Genomic DNA, 15,562 nt, shown 5'->3' with positions numbered 1-15,562 from the left:
AAAATTATGCATTTCATCAGCTGTAAACAATAGTAATCACACATATCACAATGAAAAATTATGCACTTCAAGCAGCTTTACTTGTGTGGAGTGGAGTTTGGCAAGAGAGAGTGCAGATGGATGCCTAAGAAAGTACTCTGGGGGGGCTCCCAGGGTGGACTAGGAAGAGACGCATATCATTTTGATCATTGCAAGCCTTAGATTGCCACAGGCATCAATAAACAAGGTAAAGTACACCAGTTATGATATGCCAGCAAGACCAAATTGTGCCCATGGCAAAAGGAATCACGGCGATAACTGAGCAACTTAGGGACTATGAGTATGTGCATCCCCTACCAAAACTTGCCAGAATTTCATCTCCTCTTGTTCCAGCGTCATCCCCACTTTAGTCATGAGAGGCACAAGACAGTGGTGAGTTTGCAAGAGCAGGACAGCATCTCTTTGAGTAGCGTAGGTGCTCTTGAGTGGAGTTGCCCAGCTTCCAGAGTGGCCATGTACGTGCGGAGCTCAAAAGTCATGGGTCAAGTACAGTCCTGCCATTTCTACCTATTCTCCGTTCTGTGGAAAGAACAAAGACTCATTCAGCATATTTGAAATCCTAAACTGTATTTGCTATAGAACTGGACCTACAGTCTGTTCCCTCGGTGCAACCGGCATCATACTGGAAGTTCCTCTGGCTCCTCCGCTCACATTGACTGAAACGGGAGAATCAGGTGCAACCCTGGTCCTGGTGACATATACATGTTCATGCAACGTGAGGAGGACAAGGCATTTCTGTTTAATGCAAATTACTGATTACAGGCAGACGTTTTATTTGGTGTGTTTTCGTGTTCATTTTCAGAGATACATTTATATTTTTTTTCCCAAGGTACACCCTGGCCATCATATTTTGGTATATTGCATATCACTGGTGTGCATTGTGTCATAGTGTGATCATATCAGCTGTCATAAAGGATAAGCTAATATGACAACTTGTGTCCTAATGCAGCTTGACAAGATTAAATTTGCAAAAAACAAACATGATTCCTGCCAATACCCACTGGTCATAATGACTTCAGGTGTACCTCCCTTAATTAATCATAATGACTTCAGTTTCCCGGTTAGCTGCCAGATGCAGGGCAAAGTATGGTATTGTGTATCTATGTGACATATTTCAGGCTGGCAAACAGACTTACAGAGATATCACCTGTATACCATGCAGTTCTTAACAGGTTATTCTGATTGCTATTCTGATTATTCTGATTATTTTTTCTGGTAAGCAAAAATATGAATTCACTGGAACAGCTTTTTCTTTTTGAAGCATGTGAATCAATCTGAGTTCTTTGAAATTGCATGATTCTAAAGGGTGTTCATAAATCTTGGAGATATAGTTTACTTTTCTGAAGATCTATATTTTATGAAAGACAGCTTAAATTTGCACCTGAGACCATTATATTTTCTATGAAAAGAGAATGGATAACAAATTGAATGGATGGACTCTCGTTAAGCATAAAATTACTCAACAAGAACCATTCTGAATCAATTAATCATAATGTAACAGGGCTCTAATTTTCTGGCATTCTCAAAATCAGAAGTAAGTATTTGCATCATTTTTCATCATAACAAATGTGATTATTTTTTTTACAGCTGATGAAATACATAATTTTAGTCAAAGTAATTAAACACTGGCTTCACTTTTTTTCTGGGAGCCATTAAATTGGTTCCTAAGGTTGTCTAAAGAAGGTGTCTCACAACAGCACCCTTTACTCTCCTCCCTACACACTTGCCATGAACATGTACAAAAAGACTCAGAAAATCCAATTTATATGATGTAGCATGATACTGTGAGATATATCTGTGGTTTAAAACAAGATTTGATTCCAGGTGCTTTGCAGGGAGCTAGCATCATCCCTTCTATTTATCATACTTCATGTGTGACTGTTAAAAATGAGCTTTTTATTTGAACATATTTTGTTAATCAGTGTGCTTTGGATTTGTCCACAAGTTGTTTGATTTAGCGTTTTCAAAACAATCCAAATTCTTGACACCTGGATCTGCCAGCTAATAAGGCAGCAGTTTATTCAAGGACAGGCAGGTAAATTTCCTGTGGAATGTTGGTTGGAGAATTGGAGGGGGCTGCCTTGACACCAACAAAAGCATTTTACTTATGATGATTCACCCAGCAAGGGATGTTAATTATTAGGATAGGTAGAAAGATGGTTCCTGTTTATTGTCGCATGGAAACAAATGTTTCCAAAGGTTATTTTGAAGAGAATTTTCCTCATATTATTTCGGATTCCAATTAAATTAAAATTTTGAAATGTAAAATAGAAAGGGTTAGAGAAATAAAACATTAAAGATAACAATTAATTTCAAATTATATTAAAAAAAGAAACAGACAAACAAACAAAACAGTTCTGATTTTGATCAGCCTAACTTATGGCATTTACTGTAATAAACAAAATATAGTGAACAACACAATCCACCCCCTCACGCCTGGCACACACATTGTGAGGCAGCTTAAGGAAACACCAAATGCAGCTCTGAATTCTCTGACCAAAACATGATCCTAGTGCACTAAGCGTTTAAAGCCCTCAAAGTTTGGAGAATTTGGGTTGTGAGGCGGTTTTAATGCAAACCATGCCTGGCTTCCCAAGTAAGTGGATCTCTCTATGCCAGTACAGTGATTTGTTTCATTAAAGAAGTAAAGCTATCCCTTTTTGGAAGCACCGCACTGTTTTAGAGAAACTTATAAGGACACCATACCACTTATATTATTCAGTGTTTGTGTACTTCGAGGAATGTGACAGAAATATTATTTACTTATTTAAAGCAACCAGGAAAGCCTATTTTTCTCTTCTAGTATGGCTCGTCCAATAATTCGATTTACACATTTAAATCAAACTAATTTTCTATCTCTTGCTAACTTTGGTTGACCTCTTCAATTATGGTGTAAGTTGCTTGTTTTTATTTGTTCACAAATTCTAATATTCCATTTCCCTCGTACTGTTAGTGTGTATGCATAAGGCAAATGTTTGGTGACTTTCAATAGCTCATTTGTTTATCATAACAGGGGACCTCTTACATCACAGCCAATATCAGTGGTTATATGCAATTTACAGAATATGCAGGTCATCCAGGCTGCATATGGGCTGGGTTATGATTATATATATATATGTATACATGAACACTTATTTCTCTTTGCCTCTGCTGTCTGCTTTAACAGAAACCATATCAACTCCTCACTAGCCAAATTATAGTTTTGGACCTAACTAGACACCAGGATATGCTTTGCGCCCCTTGTGATACTGCTCTTTGGAGAAATATTTTAGTACCTTTGGAACTGGCCAAAGCAGCAAGAAGATAAAAATTAATGTCCTTTAAGCTTGAGAAAGTGTGAAAGAAATGCTGACATGTACAGTAGGTTAAAATTAACCCAGGTACTTACAATGCCCTTCCATCAGCACAAAGTTCTTGATTTAGAAGGCCTTGAGGTAGATGGTTAATTACTTGCTGAATCAGGGTCAAAATGCTTATGCAGAAACCTTTACTAATTTGGCAGAGCAAAAGTTCAGGGGAAATACATCGTTAGCTTTGAACTGTGTATGAAACTTTTGACAAAATGAATTGGGTAATTCCTGTATCAGTGGGAGCTACCATATTTTCATGCCTGTGGCCCACAAGTTATCAGTGGACTTCTAAAACATTCACATGCTGCTCCTCCACCTTTAATTCTTCCAAAGCAGGACTGTTTGTGGGAGGATAATATAGGGAGCTTACCTGCAGGGCAGGCAGGTGTGGATTTAAAAGGCATAGAGCGTATTCACCACCTGCTTTGCTGCAGCTCTCAAGCTGCCTCCAGACTGCCAAGTTTGGGGGGAAAGGAGATCTAGGAGATTAAAAAACTTTCTCACTGTCATTGCTGTAGAACCCAAGAGCTGCGTGTCAGGGCTGTCCTGGACAGTCTCAGTCTTCTGGGTGGTTGGCCCCAACTGAATATCCTCCATGGTCAGTCAGGTGCCAGCAGAGCCTCATCCAAAGCCTCATCCTTTCCACTCTGAAAGCAGCAGCTTAACTTCTGCTGGGGCATCACCCAGCCCTTTGCCCACGCACAGGGTTACTGATAGGCTTTTGTTCCAATGGGAGCTCTCAAGGAGCCAGCAGCAATGGTAGTGGAGAAGGAAAGTCTCTCATCCCAGGCAACCTGGTCTCTCCCACTTAGCCAAGAGCTCTACTCCTGCATGGGGAAGCCCATTAGGCTGATGGACCATGGCAGGTTATCCAAGAGCTTGCTAAATTTAAAGGAATGTGAGTTTTCTGAATTAATGGTTATATATATCAGAGTGCAGCACTTCTGTGCAGGTAAGTGACTTGGTAAGTGAGAGAAAGGCTCTAGAAAGATGCCAGAAGTAAAGGCCTGGTACACACACATTCCTCCTACTAGGTCCCATTACCAGTGAAGAGGTCACAGTGCTGTACCACATCATCTTGGTCAAGAAGGAGGAGCAAAGGAAAGCAGGGGAGACTGGATCAAATGCAACTCTGACCCTGCTTCGGTCAATAGGAGTTCGGTTGCAGAGTCCAAGGAGAGTTTCTTCCCTAGGGAGGCTAGTTCCCTAGCTCAGCTGATAACTCAGGATCCAGCAGGGCCTTATACTGATTAGCAGCAGGTTTAATTTCACCCTGATTAAGAGAGAGCAGATGAAGAAGGATGCTGAGTAATCCTATGGGCACATATCAACTCTTAGGCAAACATTCCTTTTAATCTACTGTGGTGAACAACCCATGCACTCAATTTTGACTCCCTTGACATTTTTTTCTGAAGAGCTCTTCTCCATAAATCTCCCAGACCCTTGTTTTTTATAGTGATATTTTCCCAAGTGCAGACAGAAAACAACCTTGCTGCTGTTATTCATTACAATCTATATTTATTTATATATACCATCCAACCAGTTTTGTTTTCTTTTGTAAATTTCATACAAAAATATCCTGTAAATATGCTCTCAGTAACAACCAACTTGATTTTTAGGAACACAAGTCGTAAATGTTAGTCATTAAAAAAAAAATTGCTGCTTTGCTGGCTTTAAATAACTGTGCATATTTTAATGCATTGAGTCATATACAAGTGTAATTAAATGATATATTATCTTCCTCTTGCTGGGAATATCACTCAGAAAGGAGAAGGATAACATTTGCCTCTTGTGAATAACTGTTCAAAAGATTAATTCATGTCAAATGTTGGCTTTTCTGGGGGTGCCTGCAAGAAGCTGAGCTCTAACACAGGATGGCATCCATGTGTGTTTACACATTTCCCATTCCCTAGTATAGCTATTGCCATGAGAAAATTGCTGAAAATATGTCTGAGCTGACATATATGTGACAGCTGCTTCCAAGGCTTATAAATGTATGTACTAGTTTAAGGAACACTTTATTAGACATAAAGCTATTTTTTGAAAAGTGAAAGAACCCACAACATGCAAAAAGATGTTGAGAGCTGCAATTGATGGAAGCTACCAGCCAGACAGCGTGTTGTTCTCATACAACATAAAGATTAACATAAATATGGAGTCTTAAAAGATTTCTATAAAAGATTTTAGAACATTTTGCTGGAAGTGGGCTCACGGATAGATGCAAGAGTTCCTATATTATATGTGAGTATATCAGAACAAAGGTATAGAGACATATTTTCTAATTAAAGAGAAGTATACATAATGTAAAAAGACACGACCCAAACAAATTGCATGATAGGCTTTTAAAAGAATTTTGTCAAAGTCCCTTTGACTTTTAATGTTTATCTTCATGCTGATTTGTAAAGAGCAGTAGGTAGGGCCAAATTTAACAGTCTTGTATCTTTATTAGGTATAGGTACAGTTCCTGCATGTCTTAATAAAACAGTAGGAGGAGGTCTTCTGACCTAGTCCATGAGAGCTACTGAAAAGCTCCAGAACATTTGGAAAAACATTTCTAATTTCTTCCATTTACACTCATTTCTTCAATTTTCCTTGTCTGTTATAAAAAGAAACATAAGACTAAGGAACATATCCAAATAATAAATACACACCCAATTTGTAACACCGGAAAGAGTAACATTCACTGGGTCCATGCAGAAAATCTCACTCAGGAGGATGTTTGAGTTGTTTGGTAGAGTGGTTTTGTTGTTGTTGGTTTTAATTCCTCTTCAACTTTTCCCTTTAACAATGAGCTTTTTTCTTTATTGCCTTTTTACTGAACTTCCTCCTAGATTTGTCACATAAGAATAGCTTGGCTATATTCAAGATGCCAGATCATCTGAGAGTTACACCTGGAAGGGGAATAATACTCACCTCTTGGCTTCAAGCAGACAGAAAACCACACCTTCATCTAGTTTCTCTCAGATCCTTTTGGGTATAAACCAGTGTGACTCTATAGTGGATGCTATCATTACACTTCTCGCCTGGTGTTTTCCAGGTGGGGAAAGAATGTGAGTAAGGTTCTCAGGGAAGTTCCTTCTCAGCTAGCCAAGGGGAATAGGTACACTAGCAGTATAAAACATTACTGTGTCACCCACGTTGTGCATCTCACCATCAGGACCAAACCAAATACATCTTGGGGCTTGAGGGAGACTTTCAGCTGGGTCGATTGAAGGACTTCTCTAGCACAATTTCCCAAGTGTTTGCAGGTTCAGTAAAGCTCTTTATTAGGGCCCTCCTCCCTGTTTACTTGTCCTAAGCTAGCAAAGGCATATTTGCAAAGACAAGTTGCTGCTGGTTGGAGCACTGACACCAGCAAAGGGTGGAGCTGCTGCTGCGCTTGTGCAAGACTCTGGGCCAAGCCAGCGACAGCAAGGACCAAGGTCACCCACCATTCATCAGGGGCAAGCCTGGGGGGCCAGGCCAGCACCACCAGCCAGGGGCTGCAGCCCACAGCAGGCTCTCATTTCTGTGCTATGGGTCAGTTCAGTCATCATCTCCTCCCGGCTTCTCTCTTTTTAATTTAATACAGAGGGTGACATTTTGGCTTAAGGTCAATAGTTTTTACCATTGATTTCAATGTGGCAAGAATTTCATCCAAACCCTTCATGCCTCACTGAGGACAATAACACAAAGAACACTATTTTGGCGCAGAGAAGGCATCGTGCTTGCCAGCAGCTTTGTTTATTGTGTTTGGGGTCTTCATGATGTAGTTGCCCACCCACTTCTTTATTAAATGTTAGTTTGGCATTTGAAAGTTTTATAAGCTACAATATAATAATAATTAAAAGTTTGGATGCAATTTCCAAAGCTGGTTTTCATTCCTTAGGGAGTATTAGCTCTGGTTTAATTTGTTTTTCATCTTCATTGTGCAACAAAACACAGTTTGTTTTTAAAAGGAGGATCAAACTGATACTGAAATATGTGTACATGTGTTGGCAGGCATTTCTTGAGGAGGACTGCAGCCCATGAACTTGGACTTCAAACAAGAAATGTGCAGAGCTCACATGAACTTGAAGTTGCCCTTTTATTTGTGACATCCATAAACATTTATGATGCTTTGTTTTTAATCCCAGTAAGTCTATGTTGTTACTCTGGGTCTTTTAATAGTGTCTATTTATATTGTGAAATCATGACAACTGTGTTGTCTTCCCGTAAAGCCAAAGGTCAAGGGTTTGCTACAGCAAATACTAACACATGTGAATAACTTCACTCATATGAATAATCAGACTGATTTGAACAGGGAGGTGTTTTTAGGGTCAGGCTCCCAATATTTTGACATACTTCCTGAAATGTTTTGTGGATAGGAGTCATTGACTTTCATATGGTGACAAAATCCTCTGAACGCGCAAAAGCTCCCCTCCAAAAGATATGAATATGTTTGGGTTATCAAGTTTTAACAATTACAGTTTTACTTGTTAGCTTTCTTTTCCTGGATACAAGGATTGTTGGAAGAGCACTTAGAAGAGATCAAATAGAATTAGTGTTGATGATTGCTATAAGTCAGTGTGTATAATATTCCTCTTCCCTCCCCTGTGAGCCTGTGTGTAACCACATTTGGAGATCTCAGTGTATTTTTTTGCCTTCATCTTATGGGAAATAATGATGGAATTAATTACTATTACAACAGTGATGTATTGCATTTTATAATTTACATTGTGTACAGATTGTTGCTATGATGAAATAGGCAAATGGATATAAGAGAACACTCTTTTTAATCACAAAAACTATAAAAATTCCTGCTTCTTACAATAAATATTATTCTATTTTTAAGTCTATACCTAGCTGTAGTGCTTCTATTGTGCATGTGCTGCTGAAGTAAATAAGAGAAACACAAAATTCCAAATATAAAAGGCATATGTAATCTTGAAGGTATTCAGAATAAGCAGCTTGCTTTATAAAGAGAATTTCCTAGTTGTGTGTTGAGATACAACAGGTTTTTACAAATATACTAACTTTTTTTCCTGTTGTTTGCATGGATTCCAGCTGTGTTAGAATGCAATTCTCGCAAAAACTTGTCTCAAAAAAGCATGGCAGGAACAAATTGGCTTTCTGCTTTTTATTGGAATATATTCAAGGGTTTGCCATGTTACATGCTGAACCTTAGTCTTAAAATACATGTTCTATTCCTGTGACTTAACTCCTACTGTTAAATTAGGGAGAAGCTTTACATATATTTATTCTTCCTATAAAGCTGGAAATGTTTTGGAAGAGCTGGAGTGCAGATGAAAATCTATGAACATCAGTATCTTTTAGATTTGTGGACATATATTAGTTATTTTCTTCATATTGCCTTGCTAAAATAACTTGCTTGAAACATCTCCTTAAGATATAATGCCGCAAAACTTGCAAAGGGCCTGCAGTCTAGGTGTCATAATCTTCCTGCCAATTAAAGAAACACATTTTCCATGGAGTCATGTGCATGGTCTGTCCAGTGATACGCAATGTCATTTAAGACATTCCATCATTCCCTGCTTGAGCACTCTTCTCTAATCTGATGAGGTACCCAGGGAAGAAACAATGATAGCCAAGGCATTAAAATGTAATCAAGATATGCAAATTCATATCTAAATGTGATTTGCTTGGAAAGAGAAATTAATCTAGGCATGGTCAAATAAACAGTGTGTAATATGGATAATTAATCACCAAATTAGCAACTGTAGTCCCATGAGAAGATTATGCAAATGCAAAAGGCCCCCATCTACAGTCACAATTAGACTACTTAATACCAAACTCTAAACAAAACACAGCCCCCGGGAGCACCATAAAACAAGCGAATCAAACTTAGTGGGTCATCCTCCAAATTTCACAGACGGATTTTGTAAGTACTTTTGTAAAACTGATTTATTTTCCCACAACATACCAGGCTCATTGAACAACCTGCAACCTTGAAATGTCACTAATGTTGCTTTACACAAGAATAAACTTCCATTCATACAGTCTAAATCAGCAGTTAAAAGAGGTAGGGACTAGGTAAATCCTCAGCCCTGGGGCCCAGACCATGTAACTGGGATGGGTACTGCAAAGGTTAAATCAGTCAAGTCCCTTTATTATTTTTTTTCTGAATATGGTATTTTTCCCATAGTTCTAATAACTCCTGAAAATATTTCTTCTACTGTTTCTGAAAATCTAATCAAGACATTTTCTTTCCACTGGTGAATCCAAGGCAATAAGTCAAAGGATGCCTCACGTGGACTAAGCTGGAGTATGGTACCACCTGGCCCATGACACCACATGGTCTCCCCTGAGGCTGTGCACTGCACTAAAACCATGGCCCAACCAGGAATACATTAGACGTCCTACTAGGAAACCTGACTCATAGGTGAACAGACCTATTCAGCATTTGAAGCATAGCTTCCTTGAGACACATCAGTAGCTCAGACATATTCAGCTTAACACTGATTCAACCCAGAGTGAAATATGTTAACCTTTCTGAATACAAATTTTAGACTTTTTTAATGAAAGGTTGTAATATACCGACTCTTGTCTTCATTTGTGGTGAAAACAATTGTTCAAATATCAAAATTGGTAACGGCTCTGAATTTCCATCTCCTGATGAATTAATTCCACATTGCCAGTTCCATGGGAACAGCCTGTTTTGCGAATGAACTTCTTACAATACAGGCAAGAAATTCTCAATGAATCCTCAACTAAGAAAAGCAGAGCTTCTTTGAGGCTTGTACTGGTCAACATAAGAACTTATAAGTGGAAAATACTTTTGAAAACACAGCATTGGAGCAAGCTAGGGCAAAGTAGACCTGGTCTAAACTGTCACTGGGAGTGAATAGAAGCTGAGTTTGTAAGAAAGAGTTTGCTGTTATTCTGAAATGTTTCTGTTGGTCTTCTAATGCTCCAGACCATAATTGGCTTTTGGTTGCCCTGTGTACGTTTGGAATAAATTGCACTCCTTTTATTTAATTTAAAGTTTAATTCCTTCTTGTGAAGATATTTGTGCACCCTTTTGGTAAGATTTTCAATAACTTCTTTAAACAGCTACATAATTCTTGTGTTTTAAGGCTCTTAAAGCTTCACAGTAACAATCGCTTTCAGTGTAGAATAGCCTACCCTTCTCCGAGGCTGTTAGCTGACACGCTGCCTGCAATAGTTTTGTGTTGTGTTACCAATGCAATGAGGTACGTACCTCTTGCAAACTACAGCGTAAGCTTTATTGCTAATGTAGATTTTGTCTTTGGACCTGAGCAACAGTGAATCAGGAATAACCTTAAAGGGGAAGCAACAGCCACATGATAACATCAAATTGCAGATACTGTTGTGTAAATTTTGGTCTTCACTGATGTTTAGGCCCAACAGAGAGGTTGTTTCTCAGCAGTCCAAGTCATAAAAATCACCTTTCTCTGCTTTAATGATGTCATTTAGCCCACACCAAAGATTTCAACATTGCCTTCAATGTTTTGCATGTGCAGCACCAAAATACACTCAAGGTTCCTTAACATTGTGCAAAACAAAGTCTTCTGGAAAATGATGGGTCTGCAATTTGTCTCCCATATGCTATAGAGAAATTGCAGAAAATCAGAACATAGGGAAAAGGAAGTGTGGAACTGCAGCTGACAAATTTCTTGAGCTTTCCGAACTTTAAATCCAGGATGTGTTTATAGATGACAACCAGGATGTAAAACAAAAGAGACAAGAAAGTAAGCAGTCAGCTTCATGCCTGGAGGTTCATCAGGCTTGGGCTGGACTGTCCCTGGGGGTTAAACACATGGCTGATGGCTATGGGCTTGAGGACTATTAACAAATGTATTTCTTAAAAGGCCGCAAACAACTGTGAATCAGACTAGAAGAGTACGGCAAGGTTTAGAAGCCCCATTTGTGAGAAGCTCCACTGAAATTGCAAAAGCTATTTGCTCAGTAAGGTTATCATCCTTTGTGGGCAAGCTACAATGCCAATCCATTTCCCCTGAAATGGAAAGTTCAGGCACTGCTGGATCTGCAGATTTATGAGGCAATGGAAACCAGTCACAACAAAATTGTAACCCAAAGTGTTTCCTGGCCTGTACCAGCCCCACTGAGTTTCCTCTGATCCGGATAACTCTTCCTATCTTGAGACAAACTAATGGGCTCACAACTACATGCTGTCCATGGCTGACTTTCGAAACGAGTAATTTCAGAGAGGGAGTGCCAGGGAGTCCTAACAGAAGCGCTCCTTCAACCATCCATCTAATATGACAGCCCCCAGTGCAGGTAATCAAGCAATGCCCTTTTCTCACTTAACGTGCCCAGTGTTGCTGCAACTGTCACATGTTAGCAATTACACTCTAACCACATGGATATATTGCTAACTATATGACGGGCCAAGTTCTGCTCTCTGTTACAACCGGTTTAAATCCGGTAGAATCCTTTTTGTAAGTGAGCCTACCCTGCCACTTAGAAAGAAAACCATTAGTATGATGGTTTTACAAACACCAGCAACTGATCAAACTGAATTATTACCTTTTATATAACAGTTTGTTATAGTTCAGTAAAACATAATTCCAAATGAAATAAGAAACCTGCAATAAGGACACAAGGGAACAGGCAAAGTAGATTAACTGATAAGACAATGATATCGACATCATTTTCTTAAATTATTATTAGGAAGATAATGTCATCTAGCACATCTGAGCAGTGTTTTGAGAGAAAATGACTCTCTCTGGGGAAACATTTTAATTAAGATAAAATGGTTAGATTGCTCTGAAATTCTTGAATTGACAGTCTTTGTCACAGTATTATTTTTCTACTAAGAGTGTATACAAGTTTAAAATAAAAATCAAGCAATAACTACTTATGTGAAGAATACACTGCCTTGCCAAAAGTGCACAGGTAGGAGTTAGTTATTTAGTTTATGTTTTATATATCGAAACACCAGTAGGAATGAGAACACACCAAGAGGAACACCTTTCCAAACAGCCTGATTACTGAATCTGATTACTAATGCACATTGAGCATTTTCATCCTTCCAGTGCTCCCATTTTACAATAATCAAGCATCAATGCTGATAGGAAAAGATTGGACCTGATGTCATATCTGGAAACTAATTTAATGGGAAATTGGATAGTGACAAAGTGATGATGATTTATTTTTAATGGCAGATGCCTTATTGGTTATGATTTATTTAAATGACCTTTCCATTCTCATGGTATTTTCTTCTATGGTATTTTCCTCCTTTCCACACCCCATCCCCTACTCCAAAAAGAACAGAAGTAAATACTGCTGGTCAGGTGTCTGATCCTGGAGACCTTCACTCCTTTAGTTAGATCTATTAATTTCCATGGTCCTGCTCATGTATGGGATGAGCACAAGACAGGTCCCTGGATCATTATTATAAATCTCTACTTATCCCTCATAGGGTGCTTATTATCAAGTAACCTGAGGCAACAAAAGGAATTTTGTTCTTTTTGATTCATTTTCTTTCACTTGATTTACTGGGATTTTCAGATTGGTGGTGAAAGAGACATTTTGTTTTGCCTGAAATGCATTGAATAATCTCCCTGGCTCTCACAGGAATTAAGAATGCCACGGTTGAGTCATTATTTAAAGTGCACAGCTTTTGATATTTTTGGATTTCTTCCTCCAAAGAAATCAAGTTAATGATTGGTTGTTTTAACTGAGAGTCTGAGATAACAGCCCAGAGAGTAATACCTGGTCTCCATTAAGCGAGAAGAAGAAAAATAAAAACAACAACAAAACTCTAGCATCTTTGTTTCAGGAGCAGGACTACCAAGCTCACAGGCAAGCAGAGGCAGAAATGGTCAGCTTCTCTTCACTGATGTCCCAACTTTCTCCGAAGGTATGAATCCCAGCCACTTTAATTCAGAGAAGTAGCAGCTTCCAATATCAAACTACATGGGGTTCTTTACAATCCACTTTTCAAAATAAGTCTAGTTTTAATGGTGTCTTTCACTTTTTACCCATCTACTGGTCAAGCCTGTCAGTGGAATTAAAGTGAATTGAAGTATGATTGATTTTCATGGGTTCCTTATGCTGATTTCAGAGAGATCTCTGAGAGAGGGAATTCTTATTATATCAGCCCTTGCATTTTTTTCAAAGCTGTGCTTTATGTTTAGTAACCCAAACAGTTTTTCAGCCTTCCTTGAGCAAGAAAGCATTAAAGTAGTTCCTGGGAAATTCATTTGGGTTCTTGTTTTGATTGCAAAAGTAGTCTACACAAACAATTTGTAAGACTTATGAGGGAATCTCCTGTCTTAGCAGACAGGTCTTTTTGCATAAGCCTGAAATCTTATTTTTGCTTTCTCTTGTTGGTGTTGTTTTTAATCAAACAACTCATTTATCAATTTTTATTGCCATTTTCTTACATGTACATTTAGTTGAACATTTTCAAACCTCACTAAGAATAGAAACCAGTCATCACAGCATTAGAGGGACTCATGTCCCAGCATGTTACCCTAATACAACCTACTTTATGTTCCTGATCCCAGGGATAGAATTCAGATCAACGCCCCAAATCACCGCAGGCTGCAGCAAACATCTCTCCACAGCTTCAGGTCTGGAAGCTCAAGGCTTCCCTGGCTTCACGTAGTCCCCAGCGAGCACAACTGGTCACTTAGCACAGCGGCCAATGCAATGTGAAACGTTGCTTCCTGGTGTGCTGCTACCTATGGACCCTGATGTACCTTAACCTCCTAATCCGGACTGCCAGCTGGATTTAGAGAAAATCTGAGTACTTCAGTATGAGAAAGGTAAGCACAGCCTGGCGCTAGGTGATGAGAAGGATAATGTGTCCTAAATCTTGTCTCCTCTAGTGCACTTAGCTCCTTGCTAAATGCTTCAGCAAAGTGATTCTACCTATTTAAACTGGTCTCACAAATCTGCCCCTGAAAGTAGGATCAGAAATTCTTCCTTTAAAAAAATGAAATAGAGTTGGTGCTTTCTCAAATCAATCCTTGCAGGTTAAATTTAGGCAGTGGGGGCAGGAAGCCAAGATCTCTTTTGTCCATTTCTGCCTCTGTACACCAGATTGCAGAGCTGTGTTCTCTCTTGCACTCACAGTTTCAACAGATATGATCTCCCTTCCCCATATCCTAATGCTTTGAGCAGGAGAAATCGTTAGGATAACAGAGAACCAAACTCAATTTTTTCTCTACCTTGGTAAATATTTGAGCCATTATAGCAAGGAACTAGGTCCATTAAGAATACAACATTTTGTATGGGGCCTGATGGGCTCAGAATGACGTCTCAGAGAAATCGGAGTCAAATTCCTGAAATCACATTAAACAGACTTCATCTTTGGATTTTATCTTAGGTAGGGTATAAGATGCTGGCTGCTCTCCAACTGTTTTTGACCGAGTGTCAAAACTGGCATGTCTTTCATTGAAATGCTTTCTTTTGAAAGTTTAGTTTTCAGGGTTTGGCTTTGCAGACAGCTCTTCAGATCTTGCCAAAGAAAGATGACCCTTTCCAAGAGTCTGAAAAGAAAAAAAAAAAAACAAAAACATAGAAAAATGATTACTCAGATGTATTTCTGTCCTCAAAGCCCTACAGAGAAGGAATTTTTTTAGTTCAAGGTGTCTGAGAACACCGACTTACCTCTTTTCAGAATATTTGTGCCTATATTTATTTGCCAAAACTGAGGGGTTTTTTCCTTTTTTTTTCAGTGGAGCCATTGATGATAGCATCTCTGACTCCCTGAGGTACTGGTTCAACAGGTTTCACTGTTTATCAGCAGTCCTTTTTTTTTCCTGTGAATGCCTGGGGTTGCCTACTTCACAGCTCAGGACTCACCTTTGCCAGCAAAGAAACACCCATGAGCAGCAAAATGGGAGTCCATCTCCCAAGCAGGAGCAGCACTTGCTTAGAGTGGAACTTTGTGGACCTTCTGCAGGGGAAGCAGGCTTGCCTATGCCCTGTCCCCCACAGATGGCATACCCCGAGGTCTCTTGCTGCAAGGCAAGTGGCATAGCACTTGTAAGAGAACGACTCAGCAGGAACAGTTCCTGTCTTTCTTGAATAAACCTAGCCAAGTTATTCAGAGTTCTGCAGAAAAGATCTACTGGTTTCTCCATATGGATTGCTCTGGCCTTTTTTCTTAGCTACTGTTTATTAAATCCTGTTGCACACATGGTAGTTCCAAACAGAACTCTGGTCCTTGCAGTTTTTCCGTTGCAGTAGAAACAAAG

The sequence above is a fragment of the Numenius arquata genome, chromosome 2, assembly GCF_964106895.1.
Source record: "Numenius arquata chromosome 2, bNumArq3.hap1.1, whole genome shotgun sequence".
Lineage (NCBI taxonomy): Eukaryota > Metazoa > Chordata > Aves > Charadriiformes > Scolopacidae > Numenius > Numenius arquata.
Note: the sequence above shows the minus strand (reverse complement) of the source record.